Genomic DNA, 18,505 nt, shown 5'->3' with positions numbered 1-18,505 from the left:
GTAGCACTTCCCGAGATAGTGCTACTCCGACCAGTAACTGCTCCCTGGACCTCGCCTTTATTAGGAGATCGTCCAAGTACGGGATAATTAAAACTCCCTTTTTTCGAAGGAGTATCATCATTTCTGCCATTACCTTGGTAAACACCCTCGGTGCCGTGGACAGTCCAAACGGTAGTGTCTGGAATTGGTAATGGCAATCCTGTACCACAAATCTGAGGTACTCCTGGTGAGGAAGGTAAATTGGGACATGCAGGTAAGCATCCTTGATGTCCAGGGATACCATGTAATCCCCCTCGTCCAGGCTTGCAATAACCGCCCTGAGCGATTCCATCTTGAACTTGAATCTTTTTATGTATGTGTTAAAGGATTTCAAATTTAAAATGGGTCTCACCGAACCGTACGGTTTCGGTACCACAAATAGTGTGGAATAGTAACCCCGTCCTTGTTGAAGTAGGGGTACCTTGACTATCACCTGCTGGGAATACAGCTTGTGAATTGCCTCTAGTACAGCCTCCCTGCCCGAGGGAGTTGTCGGTAAGGCCGATTTGAGGAAACGGTGGGAGGCGCCTCGAATTCCAGCTTGTACCCCTGAGATACTACTTGAAGGATCCAGGGATCCACCCGTGAGCGAACCCACTGATCGCTGAAATTTTTGAGGCGGCCCCCCACCGTACCTGGCTCCGCCTGTGGAGCCCCACCGTCATGGGGCGGATTTGGAAGAAGCGGGGGAGGACTTTTGTTCCTGGGAACCTGCTGCGTGGTGCAGCTTTTTTCCCCTTCCTCTGCCTCTAGACAGAAAGGACCCGCCTTTTCCCCGCCTGTTTTTCTGGGGTCGATAGGACTGTACCTGATAGTACGGCGCTTTCTTAGGCTGTGAGGGGACATGGGGTAAAAATGCTGACTTCCCAGCTGTTGCTGTGGAAACAAGGTCTGAGAGACCATCCCCGAATAACTCCTCACCCTTATAAGGCAAAACTTCCATGTGCCTTTTAGAATCTGCATCCCCTGTCCACTGCCGAGTCCATAAGCCTCTCCTAGCAGAAATGGACAATGCACTTATTCTAGATGCCAGCCGGCAGATCTCCCTCTGTGCATCTCTCATGTACAAGACTGAGTCTTTTATATGCTCTACAGTTAGCAATATAGTGTCCCTGTCCAGGGTGTCAATATTTTCTGACAGGGAATCTGACCAAGCAGCAGCAGCACTGCACATCCACGCTGAAGCAATAGCTGGTCTCAGTATAACACCAGTGTGTGTATATATAGACTTTAGGATAGCCTCCTGCTTTCTATCAGCAGGTTCCTTTAGGGCGGCCGTATCCGGAGACGGTAGTGCCACCTTTTTAGACAAACGTGTGAGCGCTTTATCCACCCTAGGGGGAGTTTCCCAACGTGACCTATCCTCTGGCGAGAAAGGGAACGCCATTAGTAATTTTTTTTAAATCACCAATTTCTTATCAGGGAAAGCCCACGCTTCTTCACACACTTCATTTAATTCTTCAGATGGGGGAAAAACTATTGGTAGTTTTTTCTCCCCAAACATAATACCCTTCTTTGAGGTACCTGGGTTTATATCAGAAAGCTGTAAAACCTCTTTCATTGCCTCAATCATGCCACGAATGGCCCTAGTGGACATTAAATTTGACTCATCGTCGTCGACACTGGTATCAGTATCCGTGTCGACATCTGTGTCTGCCATCTGAGGTAGTGGGCGTTTTAGAGCCCCTGATGGCCTTTGAATTGCCTGGGCAGGCACGAGCTGAGAAGCCGGCTGTCCCGCATTTGGCATGTCGTCAAATTTTTTATGTAAGGAGTCGACACTTGCACGTAATTCCTTCCATAAGTCCATCCACTCAGGTGTCTGCCCCGCAGGGGGTGACATCACATTTATAGGCATCTACTCCGCCTCCACATAAGTCTCCTCATCAAACATGTCGACACAGCCGTACCGACACACCGCACACACACACAGGGAATGCTCTTAAAGGAGACAGGACCCCACAAAAGCCCTTTGGGGAGACAGAGAGAGAGTATGCCAGCACACACCAGAGCGCTATATAATGCAGGGACTAACTGAATTATGTCCCCTATAGCTGCTATAATATTTACTGCGCCTCAAATCTGTGCCCCCCCTCTCTTTTTTACCCTTTTCTGTAGTGTAGACTGCAGGGGAGAGTCAGGGAGCTTCCTTCCAGCGGAACTGTGAGGGAGAAATGGCGCCAGTGTGCTGAGGGAGATGGCTCCGCCCCTTTTTCGGCGGACTTTTCTCCTGCTTTTTTCTGTATTCTGGCAGGGGTAATTACCACATATATAGCCTCTGGGGCTATATATTGTAGTTATTTTGCCAGCCAAGGTTATATTATTGCTGCTCAGGGCGCCCCCCCCCCCCAGCGCCCTGCACCCTCAGTGACCGGAGTGTGAAGTGTGTATGAGGAGCAATGGCGCACAGCTGCAGTGCTGTGCGCTACCTTGGTGAAGACTGAAGTCTTCTGCCGCCGATTTTCCGGACCATCTTCTTGCTTCTGGCTCTGTAAGGGGGACGGCGGCGCGGCTCCGGGAACGAACACCAAGGACGGGTCCTGCGGTCGATCCCTCTGGAGCTAATGGTGTCCAGTAGCCTAAGAAGCCCAAGCTAGCTGCAAGCAGGTAGGTTCGCTTCTTCTCCCCTTAGTCCCTCGTTGCAGTGAGCCTGTTGCCAGCAGGTCTCACTGTAAAATAAAAAACCTAATATATACTTTCTTTCTAGGAGCTCAGGAGAGCCCCTAGTGTGCATCCAGCTCGGCCGGGCACAGAAATCTAACTGAGGTCTGGAGGAGGGGCATAGAGGGAGGAGCCAGTGCACACCAGGTAGTACCAAATCTTTCTTTTAGTGTGCCCAGTCTCCTGCGGAGCCCGTCTATTCCCCATGGTCCTTACGGAGTCCCCAGCATCCACTAGGACGTCAGAGAAAAAATAAGAATTTACTTACCGATAATTCTATTTCTCATAGTCCGTAGTGGATGCTGGGGACTCCGAAAGGACCATGGGGAATAGCGGCTCCGCAGGAGACTGGGCACAAAGTAAAAGCTTTAGGACTAGCTGGTGTGCACTGGCTCCTCCCCCTATGACCCTCCTCCAAGCCTCAGTTAGGATACTGTGCCCGGACGAGCGTACACAATAAGGAAGGATTTTGAATCCCGGGTAAGACTCATACCAGCCACACCAATCACACCGTACATCTTGTGATCTGAACCCAGTTAACAGCATGATAACAGAAGGAGCCTCTGAAAAGATGGCTCACAACAACAATAACCCGATTTTTGTAACAATAACTATGTACAAGTAATGCAGACAATCCGCACTTGGGATGGGCGCCCAGCATCCACTACGGACTACGAGAAATAGAATTATCGGTAAGTAAATTCTTATTTTCTCTAACGTCCTAGTGGATGCTGGGGACTCCGAAAGGACCATGGGGATTATACCAAAGCTCCCAAACGGGCGGGAGAGTGCGGATGACTCTGCAGCACCGAATGAGAGAACTCCAGGTCCTCCTCAGCCAGGGTATCAAATTTGTAGAATTTAGCAAACGTGTTTGCCCCTGACCAAGTAGCTGCTCGGCAAAGTTGTAAAGCCGAGACCCCTCGGGCAGCCGCCCAAGATGAGCCCACTTTCCGTGTGGAATGGGCTTTTACAGATTTTGGCTGTGGCAGGCCTGCCACAGAACGTGCAAGCTGAATTGTACTACAAATCCAACGAGCAATCGTCTGCTTAGAACCAGGAGCACCCAGCTTGCTGGGTGCATACAGGATAAACAGCGAATCAGATTTTCTGACTCCAGCCGTCCTGGAAACATATATTTTCAGGGCCCTGACTACGTCCAGCAACTTGGAATCCTCCAAGTCCCTAGTAGCCGCAGGCACCACAATAGGCTGGTTTAAGTGAAATGCTGAAACCACCTTAGGAAGAAATTGAGGACGAGTCTTAAATTCTGCCCTGTCCGTATGAAAAATTAGGTAAGGGCTTTTATAGGATAAAGCCGCCAATTCTGAGACACGCCTGGCTGAAGCCAGGGCTAACAGCATTACCACTTTCCATGTGAGATATTTTAAGTCCACAGTGGTGAGTGGTTCAAACCAATGTGATTTTAGGAATCCCAAAACTACATTGAGATCCCAAGGTGCCACTGGAGGCACAAAAGGAGGCTGTATATGCAGTACTCCCTTGACAAACGTCTGAACTTCAGGAACAGAAGCCAGTTCTTTTTGGAAGAATATTGACAGGGCCGAAATTTGAACCTTAATGGACCCTAATTTGAGGCCCATAGACAGTCCTGTTTGCAGGAAATGCAGGAAACGACCCAGTTGAAATTCCTCTGTAGGGGCCTTCCTGGCCTCGCACCACGCAACATATTTACGCCAAATACGGTGATAATGTTGTATGGTTACATCCTTCCTGGCTTTGATCAGGGTAGGGATGACTTCATTCGGAATGCCTTTTTCCTTCAGGATCCGGCGTTCAACCGCCATGCCGTCAAACGCAGCCGCGGTAAGTCTTGGAACAGACATGGTCCCTGCTGGAGCAGGTCCTTTCTTAGAGGTAGAGGCCACGGGTCTTCCGTGAGCATCTCTTGAATTTCCGGGTACCAAGTCCTTCTTGGCCAATCCGGAGCCACGAGTATAGTCTTTACTCCTCTCCTTCTTATGATTCTCAGTACTTTTGGTATGAGAGGAAGAGGAGGGAACACATACACTGACTGGTACACCCACGGTGTTACCAGAGCGTCCACAGCTATTGCCTGAGGGTCCCTTGACCTGGCGCAATATCTGTCCAGTTTTTTGTTGAGGCGGGACGCCATCATGTCCACCTTTGGTTTTTCCCAACGGTTCACAATCATGTGGAAGACTTCTGGGTGAAGTCCCCACTCCCCCGGGTGAAGATCGTCTCTGCTGAGGAAGTCTGCTTCCCAGTTGTCCACTCCCGGAATGAACACTGCTGACAGTGCTATCACATGATTCTCCGCCCAGCGAAGAATCCTTGCCACTTCCATCATTGTCCTCCTGCTTCTTGTGCCGCCCTGTCTGTTTACGTGGGCGACTGCCGTGATGTTGTCCGACTGGATCAACACCGGCTGACCCTGAAGCAGAGGTCTTGCCTGACTTAGGGCATTATAAATGGCCCTTAGTTCCAGGATATTTATGTGAAGTGACGTTTCCATGCTTGACCACAAGCCCTGGAAATTTCTTCCCTGTGTGACTGCTCCCCAGCCTCTCAGGCTGGCATCCGTGGTCACCAGGACCCAATCCTGAATGCCGAATCTGCGGCCCTCTAGGAGATGAGCACTCTGTAACCACCACAGGAGAGACACCCTTGTCCTTGGAGACAGGGTTATCCGCTGATGCATTTGAAGATGCGATCCGGACCATTTGTCCAGCAGATCCCACTGAAAAGTTCTTGCGTGGAATCTGCCGAATGGAATCGCTTCGTAAGAAGCCACCATCTTTCCCAGGACCCTTGTGCATTGATGTACTGACACTTGGCCTGGTCTTAGGAGGTTCCTGACTAGGTCGGATAACTCCTTGGCTTTCTCCTCCGGGAGAAACACCTTTTTCTGTACTGTGTCCAGAATCATCCCTAGGAACAGCAGACGTGTCGTCGGAATCAGCTGCGATTTTGGAATATTTAGAATCCATCCGTGCTGTCGTAGTACTACTTGAGATAGTGCTACTCCGACCTCTAACTGTTCTCTGGACCTTGCCCTTATCAGGAGATCGTCCAAGTAAGGGATAATTAAGACGCCTTTTCTTCGAAGAAGAATCATCATTTCGGCCATTACCTTGGTAAAGACCCGGGGTGCCGTGGACAATCCAAACGGCAGCGTCTGTAAACTGATAGTGACAGTTCTGTACCACAAACCAGAGGTACCCTTGGTGAGAAGGGCAAATTGGGACATGGAGGTAAGCATCCTTGATGTCCAGAGACACCATATAGTCCCCTTCTTCCAGGTTCGCTATCACTGCTCTGAGTGACTCCATCTTGAACTTGAACCTTTTTATGTAAGTGTTCAAGGATTTCAGATTTAAAATGGGTCTCACCGAGCCGTCCGGCTTCGGTACCACAAACAGCGTGGAATAATACCCCTTTCCCTGTTGTAGGAGGGGTACCTTGATTATCACCTGCTGGGAATACAGCTTGTGAATGGCTTCCAATACCGCCTCCCTGTCGGGGGGAGACGTTGGTAAAGCAGACTTCAGGAACCGGCGAGGGGGAGACGTCTCGAATTCCAATTTGTACCCCTGAGATACTACCTGCAGGATCCAGGGGTCCACTTGCGAGTGTGCCCACTGCACGCTGAAATTCTTGAGACGGGCCCCCACCGTGCCTGAGTCCGCTTGTAAGGCCCCAGCGTCATGCTGAGGACTTGGCAGAAGCGGGGGAGGGCTTCTGTTCGTGGGAAGAGGCTGTTTGCTGCAGTCTTTTTCCCCTTCCTTTGCACCGGGGCAGATATGAGTGGCCTTTTGCCCGCTTGCCCTTATGGGGACGAAAGGACTGAGCCTGAAAAGACGGTATCTTTTTCTGCTGCGAGGTGACTTGGGGTAAAAAGGTGGATTTTCCAGCCGTTGCCGTGGCCACCAGGTCCGATAGACCGACCCCAAATAACTCCTCCCCTTTATACGGCAATACTTCCATATGCCGTTTGGAAACCGCATCCCCTGACCACTGTCGCGTCCATAATCCTCTTCTGGCAGAAATGGACATCGCACTTACTCTTGATGCCAGAGTGCAAATATCCCTCTGTGCATCTCGCATATATAGAAATGCATCCTTTAAATGCTCTATAGTCAATAATATATTGTCCCTGTCCAGGGATCAATATTTTCAGTCAGGGAATCCGACCAAGCCACCCCAGCACTGCACATCCAGGCTGAGGCGATTGCTGGTCGCAGTATAATACCAGTATGTGTGTATATACTTTTAAGGATATTTTCCAGCTTCCTATCAGCTGGTTCCTTGAGGGCGGCCGTATCAGGGGACGGTAACGCCACTTGTTTTGATAAGCGTGTGAGCGCCTTATCTACGCTAGGGGGTGTTTCCCAACGCGCCCTAACCTCTGGCGGGAAAGGGTATAATGCCAATAATTTTTTAGAAATTAGCAGTTTTTTTATCGGGGGAAACCCACGCTTCATCACACACCTCATTTAATTCATCTGATTCAGGAAAAACTACGGGTAGTTTTTTCACACCCCACATAAATAAGAATTTACTTACCGATAATTCTATTTCTCGGAGTCCGTAGTGGATGCTGGGGTTCCTGAAAGGACCATGGGGAATAGCGGCTCCGCAGGAGACAGGGCACAAAAAGTAAAGCTTTAGGATCAGGTGGTGTGCACTGGCTCCTCCCCCTATGACCCTCCTCCAAGCCTCAGTTAGGATACTGTGCCCGGACGAGCGTACACAATAAGGAAGGATTTTGAATCCCGGGTAAGACTCATACCAGCCACACTGTACAACCTGTGATCTGAACCCAGTTAACAGTATGATAACAGCGGAGCCTCTGAAAAGATGGCTCACAACAATAATAACCCGATTTTTGTAACTATGTACAAGTAATGCAGATAATCCGCACTTGGGATGGGCGCCCAGCATCCACTACGGACTCCGAGAAATAGAATTATCGGTAAGTAAATTCTTATTTTCTCTATCGTCCTAGTGGATGCTGGGGTTCCTGAAAGGACCATGGGGATTATACCAAAGCTCCCAAACGGGCGGGAGAGTGCGGATGACTCTGCAGCACCGAATGAGAGAACTCCAGGTCCTCCTTAGCCAGGGTATCAAATTTGTAGGATTTTACAAACGTGTTTGCCCCTGACTAAATAGCCGCTCGGCAAAGTTGTAAAGCCGAGACCCCTCGGGCAGCCGCCCAAGATGAGCCCACCTTCCTTGTGGAATGGGCATTTACATATTTTGGCTGTGGCAGGCCTGCCACAGAATGTGCAAGCTGAATTGTATTACACATCCAACTAGCAATAGTCTGCTTAGAAGCAAGAGCACCCAGTTTGTTGGGTGCATACAGGATAACAGCAAGTCAGTTTTCCTGACTCCAGCCGTCCTGGAACCTATACTTTCAGGGCCCTGACAACATCCAGCAACTTGGAGTCCTCCAAGTCCCTAGTAGGCGCAAGGCACCACAATAAGCTGGTTCAGGTGAAACACTGACACCACCTTAGGGAGAGAACTGGGGACGAGTCCGCAGCTCTGCCCTGTCCGAATGGACAAATAGATATGGGCTTTTTTGAGAAAAAACCCACCAATTTGACACTCGCCTGGCCCAGGCCAGAGCCAAGAGCATGGTCACTTTTCATGTGAGATGCTTCAAATCCACAGATTTGACTGGTTTTAAACCAATGTGATTTGAGGAATCCCAGAACTACGTTGAGATCCCACAGTGCCACTGGAGGCACAAAAGGGGGTTGTATATGCAATACTCCCTTGACAAACTTCTGGACTTCAGGAACTGAAGCCAATTCTTTCTGGAAGAAAATCGACAGGGCCGAAATTTGAACCTTAATGGGCCCCAATTTGAGGCCCATAGACACTCCTGTTTGCAGGAAATGCAGGAATCGACCGAGTTGAAATTTCTTCGTGGGGCCTTCCTGGCCTCACACCACGCAACATATTTTCGCCACATGTGGTGATAATGTTGTGCGGTCACCTCCTTCCTGGCTTTGACCAGGGTAGGAATGACCTCTTCCGGAATGCCTTTTTCCCTTAGGATCCGGCGTTCCACCGCCATGCCGTCAAACGCAGCTGCGGTAAGTCTTGGAACAGACATGGTACTTGCTGAAGCAAGTCCCTTCTTAGCGGCAGAGGCCATAAGTCCTCTGTGAGCATCTCTTGAAGTTCCGGGTACCAAGTCCTTCTTGGCCAATCCGGAGCCATGAGTACAGTTCTTACTCCTCTACGTCTTATAATTTTCAGTACCTTAGGTATGAGAAGCAGAGGAGGGAACACATACACCGACTGGTACACCCACGGTGTTACCAGTACGTCCACAGCTATTGCCTGAGGGTCTCTTGACCTGGCGCAATACCTGTCCCGTTTTTTGTTCAGACGGGACGCCATCATGTCCACCTTTGGTATTTCCCAACGGTTCACAATCATGTGGAAAAACTTCCCGATGAAGTTTCCACTCTCCCGGGTGGAGGTCGTGCCTGCTGAGGAAGTCTGCTTCCCAGTTTCCACTCCCGGAATGAAACACTGCTGACAGTGCTATCACATGATTTTCCGCCCAGCGAAAAGTCCTTGCAGTTTTTGCCATTGCCCTCCTGCTTCTTGTGCCGCCCTGTCTGTTTACGTGGGCGACTGCCGTGATGTTTTTCCCACTGGATCAATACCGGCTGACCTTGAAGCAGAGGTCTTGCTAAGCTTAGAGCATTATAAATTTACCCTTAGCTCCAGTATATTTATGTGGAGAAAAGTCTCCAGACTTGATCACACTCCCTGGAAATTTTTTCCTTGTGTGACTGCTCCCCAGCCTCTCGGGCTGGCCTCCGTGGTCACCAGCATCCAATCCTGAATGCCGAATCTGCGGCCCTCTAGAAGATGAGCACTCTGTAACCACCACAGGAGAGACACCCTTGTCCTTGGATATAGGGTTATCCGCTGATGAATCTGAAGATGCGATCCGGACCATTTGTCCAGCAGATCCCACTGAAAAGGTCTTGCGTGAAATCTGCCGAATGGAATTGCTTCGTAGGAAGCCACCATTTTTACCAGGACCCTTGTGCAATGATGCACTGACACTTTTCCTGGTTTTAGGAGGTTCTTGACTAGCTCGGATAACTCCCTGGCTTTCTCTTCCGGGAGAAACACCTTTTTCTGGACTGTGTCCAGAATCATCCCTAGGCACAGCAGACGTGTCGTCAGGATCAGCTGCGATTTTGGAATATTTAGAATCCATCCGTGCTGTTGTAGCAGTATCCGAGATAGTGCTACTCCGACCTCCAACTGTTCCCTGGACTTTGCCCTTATCAGGAGATCGTCCAAGTAAGGGGTAATTAAGACGCCTTTTCTTCGAAGAAGAATCATCATTTCGGCCATTACCTTGGTAAAGACCCGGGGTGCCGTGGACAATCCAAACGGCAGCGTCTGAAACTGACAGTGACAGTTCTATACCACGAACCTGAGGTACCCTTAGTGAGAAGGGCAAATTTGGGACATGGAGGTAAGCATCCCTGATGTCCCGGGACACTATATAGTCCCCTTCTTCCTGGTTCGTTATCACTGCTCTGAGTGACTCCATCTTGATTTGAACCTTTGTAAGTGTTCAAATTTTTTTAGATTTAGAATAGGTCTCACCTAGCCTTCTGGCTTCAGTACCACAATATAGTGTGGAATAATACCCCTTTCCTTGTTGTAGGAGGGGTAATTTGATTATCACCTGCTGGGAATACAGCTTGTGAATTTTTTCCCATACTGCCTCCTTGTCGGAGGGATACCTTGGTAAAGCAGACTTCAGGAGCCTGCGAGGGGGAAACGTTTCGACATTCCAATCTGTACCCCTGGGATACTACTTGTAGGATCCAGGGGTCCTGTACGGTCCCAGCGTCATGCTGAGAGCTTGGCAGAAGCGGTGGAAGGCTTCTGTTCCTGGGAATGGGCTGCCTGCTGCAGTCTTCTTCCCTTTCCTCTATCCCTGGGCAAATATGACTCTTATAGGGACGAAAGGACTGAGGCTGAAAAGACGGTGTCTTTTTCTGCAGAGATGTGACTTAGGGTAAAAACGGTGGATTTTCCAGCAGTTGCCGTGGCCACCAAGTCCGATGGACCGACCCCAAATAACTCCTCTTCCTTTGTACGGCAATACACATTTGTGCCGTTTGGAATCTGCATCACCTGACCACTGTCGTGTCCATTCTATAGTCAATAAAATACTGTCCCTGTCAAGGGTATCAATATTTTTAGTCAGGGAATCCGACCAAGCCACCCCAGCTCTGCACATCCAGGCTGAGGCGATCGCTGGTCGCAGTATAACACCAGTATGTGTGTATACTTTTATATGATATTTTCCAGCCTCCTGTCAGCTGGCTCCTTGAGGACGGCCCTATCTATAGACGGTACCGCCACTTGTTTTGATAAGCGTGTGAGCGCCTTATCCACCCTAAGGGGTGTTTCCCAACGCGGAAAGGGTATACCGCCAATAATTTTCTATCGGGGGGAACCCACGCATCATCACACACTTCATTTAATTTATCTGATTCAGGAAAAACTACAGGTAGTTTTTTTACATCCCACATAATACCCTCTTTTGTGGTACTTGTAGTATCAGAAATATGTAACACCTCCTTCATTGCCCTTAACGTGTGGCCCTAATAAGGAATACGTTTGTTTATTCACCGTCGACACTGGATTCAGTGTCCGTGTCTGTGTCGACCGACTAAGGTAAACGGGCGTTTTAAAACCCCTGACGGTGTTTTTGAGACGTCTGGACCGGTACTAATTGTTTGTCGGCCGTCTCATGTCGTCAACCGACCTTGCAGCGTGTTGACATTATCACGTAATTCCCTAAATAAGCCATCCATTCCGGTGTCGACTCCCTAGAGAGTGACATCACCATTACAGGCAATTGCTCCGCCTCCTCACCAACATCGTCCTCATACATGTCGACACACACGTACCGACACACAGCACACACACAGGGAATGCTCTGATAGAGGACAGGACCCACTAGCCCTTTGGAGAGACAGAGGGAGAGTTTGCCAGCACACACCAAAAAACGCTATAATTATATAGGGACAACCTTATATAAGTGTTTTCCCTTATAGCATCTTTTTATATATTTCTAACGCCAAATTAGTGCCCCCCCTCTCTGTTTTAACCCTGTTTCTGTAGTGCAGTGCAGGGGAGAGCCTGGGAGCCTTCCCTCCAGCCTTTCTGTGAGGGAAAATGGCGCTGTGTGCTGAGGAGATAGGCCCCGCCCCTTTTTCGGCGGGCTCGTCTCCCGCTCTTCAACGGATTCTGGCAGGGGTTAAATATCTCCATATAGCCCCCGGAGGCTATATGTGAGGTATTTTTTGCCAAAAAATAGGTTTACATTGCCTCCCAGGGCGCCCCCCTCCCAGCGCCCTGCACCCTCAGTGACTGCCGTGTGAAGTGTGCTGAGAGCAATGGCGCACAGCTGCAGTGCTGTGCGCTACCTTAAGAAGACTGAGGAGTCTTCTGCCGCCGATTCTGGACCTTCTTCTCTTTTCAGCATCTGCAAGGGGGCCGGCGGCGAGGCTCCGGTGACCATCCAGGCTGTACCTGTGATCGTCCCTCTGGAGCTAATGTCCAGTAGCCAAAGAAGCCAATCCATCCTGCACGCAGGTGAGTTCACTTCTTCTCCCCTAAGTCCCTCGTTGCAGTGATCCTGTTGCCAGCAGGACTCACTGTAAAATAAAAACCTAAGCTAAACTTTTCTAAGCAGCTCTTTAGGAGAGCCACCTAGATTGCACCCTTCTCGGCCGGGCACAAAAATCTAACTGAGGCTTGGAGGAGGGTCATAGGGGGAGGAACCAGTGCACACCACCTGATCCTAAAGCTTTACTTTTTGTGCCCTGTCTCCTGCGGAGCCGCTATTCCCCATGGTCCTTTCAGGAACCCCAGCATCCACTAGGACGATAGAGAAATACCCTTTTTTGTGGTACTTGTAGTATCAGAAATGTTCAAAACCTCCTTCATTGCCGTGATCATGTAACGTGTGGCCCTACTGGAAAATACGTTTGTTTCCTCACCGTCGACACTGGAGTCAGTGTCCGTGTCAGTGTCTGTATCGACCTGAGGTAACGGGCGTTTTATAGCCCCTGACGGTGTTTGAGACGCCTGTACAGGTATTAACTGATTTGCCGGCCGTCTCATGTCGTCAACAGTCTTTTGTAAAGTGCCGACACTATCACGTAATTCTTTCCATAAGACCATCCAGTCAGGTGTCGACTCCCTAGGGGGTGACATCACTAACACAGGCAATTGCTCCGCCTCCACACCATTTTCCTCCTCATACATGTCGACACAGCGTACCGACACACAGCACACACACAGGGAATGCTCTGATAGAGGACAGGACCCCACTAGCCCTTTGGGGAGACAGAGGGAGAGTTTGCCAGCACACACCAGAGCGCTATATATATACAGGGATAACCTTATATAAGTGTTTTTCCCTAATATAGCTGCTGTATATATTAATATGCCAATTTAGTGCCCCCCCCTCTCTTGTTTTACCCTGTTTCTGTTGTGCAGGACTGCAGGGGAGAGTCAGGGAGCCTTCCTCCAACGGAGCTGTGAGGAAAAAATGGCGCTTGTGTGCTGAGGAGATAGGCTCCGCCCCTTTTTCGGCGGCCTTTCTCCCGCTTTTTTGTGGAAAACTGGCAGGGGTTAAATACATCCATATAGCCCAGGAGCTATATGTGATGTATTTTTAGCCATTTAAGGTATTTTCATTGCGTCCCAGGGCGCCCCCCCCCAGCGCCCTGCACCCTCAGTGACCGGAGTGTGAAGTGTGCTGAGAGCAATGGCGCACAGCTGCGGTGCTGTGCGCTACCTTATTGAAGACAGGACGTCTTCTGCCGCCGATTTTCCGGACCTCTTCACTCTTCTGGCTCTGTAAGGGGGCCGGCGGCGTGGCTCCGGGACCCATCCATGGCTGGGCCTGTGATCATCCCTCTGGAGCTAATGTCCAGTAGCCTAAGAAGCCCAATCCACTCTGCATGCAGGTGAGTTCGCTTCTTCTCCCCTTAGTCCCTCGATGCAGTGAGCCTGTTGCCAGCAGGTCTCACTGAAAATAAAAAAACCTATTTAAACTTTTACTCTAAGCAGCTCAGGAGAGCCACCTAGATTGCACCCTTCTCGTTCGGGCACAAAATCTTAACTGAGGCTTGGAGGAGGGTCATAGGGGGAGGAGCCAGTGCACACCAGCTAGTCCTAAAGCTTTTACTTTGTGCCCAGTCTCCTGCGGAGCCGCTATTCCCCATGGTCCTTTCGGAGTCCCCAGCATCCACTAGGACGTTAGAGAAATACGTATGAATTTCTGACCGTTGAATATCCAGTATGTCCTATCATTTACACTCTCCCTAAAGTTTACAAAACATTGGTGAAACCCCCAGGCAGGCCCATCATTTCAGCCAGAAATTCATTACTACAGCCATTAGCCATTTATGTTGACAGTTTTCTTCAGCCCATAGTACAACAGGGAGATAGTTACTTATGAGATTCCACAGACTTTTTGCAGAAACTCCGTGCCCTCCCGGATGAGCTGGATGATATTCTCCTTGTGACTATGGACGTCTGCTCCTTATACACCATCATTCCACATGATCAGGGATTACAAGCACTGGCTAATGCATGGCAACAACAACCACCGATCGGGCCACCAGTAGACTTTCTTCTAGAGCCGACAAGCCTTGTACTCAAGCAGAACCATTTTTTGTACCAAGGCAGCTATTACCTGCAGCACAAAGGGACAGCGATGGATCGAATTTAGCGCCGGCGTACGCAAACATCTTCATGTCTGAATATAAACACCACCATATTCTACCCCGGTTTGGAGAGCATATATTGTTCTACAAGAGGTATATAGATGACATTTTTATGCTGTGGAATGGGACGATTGAATCCTTCCAGCAAATGATCACCTCATTGAATGAGTTGGAGAACCCGGTTAAGTTCACATACCAGGTTGATTCACATAATGTTAATTTTCTGGATATCTCAATCTCCTTTGAAGGGGGTCGGATCAATACAAGCCTCTACAGAAAGCCAACCGATAGGAATACCCTGCTACACCCCAGCAGTCAGCACCCGCCTGGCCTCAAGGACAATCTTCCTATTTCACAGTTTCTACGAGTTATGCGCAATAACTCTGACAGCAGTACTATGGAGAACCAATTGTCTGAGATGACATCAAGATTCCTGGAACGAGGATATGAGAAGAATGTCCTTAGATGCCTCGCAAAAGCAAGGAATAAGTTTGATTCACCTGTTATAACAACACTGCCTACTCATACACCGGAACGGATGGTCTTTACAACCACCTATGACAATGTCTCCAATAAACTCAAGGGAACTATACGGAGAAATTGGCCCATTCTCGCCACTGATGACCGTCTTAAATTGAAGAGGAGTTCACCACATATGATGGCCTACCGTAGATCGGCTAACCTTAAGCAGTTACTTCTGAGACCAATGGCCAACAATGAAGGGACACAAAGTACTACATGGCTGCATGAGAGACGGCCTGGATGCTTTAAGTGCACTGGTTGCACAGCATGCAGGGCCATGTTAACTGGTTCGCATTTTCCGCATCCGCACTCAGGTCGCCCCATAGCTATTAAAATCAGACTCCATTGTGCCATGGACCACTTGATCTACATTTTGACTTGCCCCTGCGGGCTATACTACGTGGGCAGGACCACAAGACGTTTTCGGGATCGTATGGCGAATCATAGGACATCTATACACCAAGCCATTGCCACGGGTTCGGCAGTTCTGCCCGTAGCCAGACACTTCATGACATTTAAGCACCAGGTCTCTGACCTAAGATCCAAACTGATTGATTGGATACCGCCACCTACCAGGGGTGGAGACCGCGCCCTACTACTGAAGAAAAAGGAAAGCATGTGGATTCATAGACTTGATACGATAGCCCCGAGGGGCATGAATGAAAATAACCCCCTGTCTATTTTCCTGAAATAAACAGTCGACTGCCAATTTCTGTAAAGCTATAATATTACTCAAACGCATGGCCGGGCATTGTATCATGAATTGTGTATATGCAACATGTTTGTCTTATTACTAGAAATTGTCCCATTGCATGTTGATTCACTATGATTTTTGTTTGAGAGGTGTTATTATATTTATCTTATTGCTTGTCACATTCATCATTTTGTGCCTTTAAACTGTGTGATGGTATCCACCCCCACTTTTGAGTGACCTCACTGGCCTCTGCTATACCCCAATTAGTTGTACTATTGCAATGGCAATAATATTGTTTGTCCCGGACCTGGTTAATACAGGCCGCATTTACCCACTGCTAATGCTGACTCTATGTGCTCAGTGTCACCGCATACTGCTATTATTTCCCACCGTCTATTTGCCTAGCGCCGCGAGCCGTTATAAGCACGGCTGTGGTGTGCAGAGCTTACAACTGTTGCCATAGACACATCGCGTCACCGGAAGTGACACGATGCGCTCCAAGTGCGGTCCAAACACGGACACTGACCGCTTCCTGGATACAGAGCCGTTGCCGTAGAGACATCGCGTCACCGGAAGTGACGCAATGTGCTCCATATGCGGTTCACCAACTGACAGTGACCACTGGTCTATTACACTGCCTTAACAACTGGCTGGACGCAGCCCACTTCCGGCGGAAGTGATGCGCTTGCGTTCCAGCCATGCGTTCCACACGGCCAACGGCCGTGTTGGGGGCATGTCTAGCGCCATATTGATGGGTATTTAGCAGGGGCCGGTGAGGCAATATCTGTGTCTCCAGTTCTCCTGCAAAGCTGAATTTATCCTGTATCGTTGCCACTGTTGACTGCCTTCCTTGAAAAAGGCCCCGCCAGGGACCGAAACGTTGGAAATCGCTGGAGATCGCTTTGATACTTCATATGTACTGTGAGATTACCTTTGCATTAAATTTACCTTTTTACTTTATTGGATATAAGTCTGGAGAGTGCTATCTTTTCCCACGAAAGTGGGATTTCCTGTAATATATATATATATATATATATATATAGCGGTCACAAACGAGGCGGCACTCAGAGGCTGTCACAAATTCTTGTAATAGTGCAAACAGAGAAATCAACGTTTCGGGGACCAGTTCCCCTTCTTCAGGATATCCCGAAACGTTGATTTCTCTGTTTGCACTATTACAAGAATTTGTGACAGCCTCTGAGTGCCGCCTCGTTTGTGACCGCCATATCCTGGGGGGCCTCACCAAAGCTCTCCACGGAGGAAGGCACCGGAGCGAGACATATCCCTGAGTGGATATTTGGAGTGCCGGGGCAATAAGGTACTATATATATATATATATATATTTATTTTGTCACAAGTGTACCATGCAGAAATTATACTAAACCATAAAACTGCACTGGACTAGCAACACAAAGTAATACTCCGTGCAGCTATATATGTAAATAGTGGATATAATAAAACACAGTAGATACTGGATGTATATCACAGGGTGTTTTAACACTGTCCCTTGACAGGTAGAATACTGAAGTGTCCTGTAAAATGCACAGCGCTGGTGAGCAGGCGGCTTTGCAGAGGAGGATTTGCCCCAGCAGTCCCAGGAACAGCTCAGCTCCATGTGATGGCGGCTGACAGGGAGTGAGGGAGAGATATGCAGCTCCAGGGCGGGAACATTTACCCAAATGGCGCCCTGGGGCTGGGGGAGGGAATACAGGATAGGCTTTATCCCCCTGCTGGCTTCCTCACCGTGCACTGCGGGCTGTATAAAACGCGATAACAGCGGGACAAAGAGACCCCTTACCTCCCTTTGTACTTGCGGCCACACGATCCCGGAGGGCAGCGGCGCGTGTGTGTGACTGATCAGAAGTACACCGGAGCCTCCGCTGTAGTTACCCGGCAACCAGGGCGCGAGGAATATAACATAATATAACATGTGCAGAGTGTGTTAGATTTGGGTGGGGTGTGTTCAAACTGAAATCTAAATTCAAGTGTAAAAATAAAGCAGCCAATATTTACCATGCACAGAAACAATATAATCCACCCAAATATAACTCTCTCTGCACGTTACATCTGCCCCTGTGAAGGTAATAGACACTGAGAAAAAAAGTCTGAAATACTTTGTGACTGGAAGGCTTTTAACCCTTTAAGACAAATCCATATGAACCCGAGCACCACATTCTATGTAATTAAAGGCTAAGGTTGCTCCTAACCTGTTATGTGCGCCACACAGACCAAATGATTCCAGGCTGAAAGTGATGCTGCAGTAGAATGTTAAAACCTCCCACCCTGCTGCTGCTCCTAAGAATAATAATAATACTGATCTGACTGTTTCACACTTACTGCATATGGAGACAGCGGACTGAGGAGAAAGAATGGTGGTGGGGCAGAAATAGAGGGCGGGTGGGTTGGGGTAGATAGGGACATGGGGTTGAAAGAGAGGGGAGGGATAAGGGTAGATAGGGACTGGGGAGAAGTAGGGGCAGAGAGGGACAGAGGAGAGAGAGATGCAGATATTTTCAAAGTAGTCGAATCTGTGGAGCTGTTGCCGGCCACTGGAGGGCGCCCAACGGAGCTCGGTTCAGGACACGAACACACATACCCTTTATGAACAATGCACCCCTCACCATATACTGCCCCTATATACACTGCACCCCCATCATATACTGTCCATATAGACATACTGCACCCGCTTAACCCTCCACATAGTGCCTCCGATATAGAGGGCACACCCTCCTCCATATACTGCATACACTATACTCCCTTCTCCATATACAGTACTATGCTGCAACCCCAGGTTACTTGC

At 49.1% G+C, this 18,505-nt stretch overlaps 1 protein-coding gene across 4 annotated transcripts in view; it reads right to left on the bottom strand.

Moving 5' to 3' along the window:
• Positions 1-18,505, bottom strand: part of RNF17 (ring finger protein 17) — a 1,464,292-nt gene that overhangs the window by 600,252 nt on the left and 845,535 nt on the right. The gene's annotated exons all lie outside the window — the stretch shown is intronic.

This window comes from Pseudophryne corroboree, chromosome 2 (assembly GCF_028390025.1).
Source record: "Pseudophryne corroboree isolate aPseCor3 chromosome 2, aPseCor3.hap2, whole genome shotgun sequence".
Taxonomy (NCBI): domain Eukaryota; kingdom Metazoa; phylum Chordata; class Amphibia; order Anura; family Myobatrachidae; genus Pseudophryne; species Pseudophryne corroboree.
The sequence above is the reverse complement of the archived record's forward strand: the minus strand, read 5'-3'. Positions and strand labels throughout refer to the sequence as shown.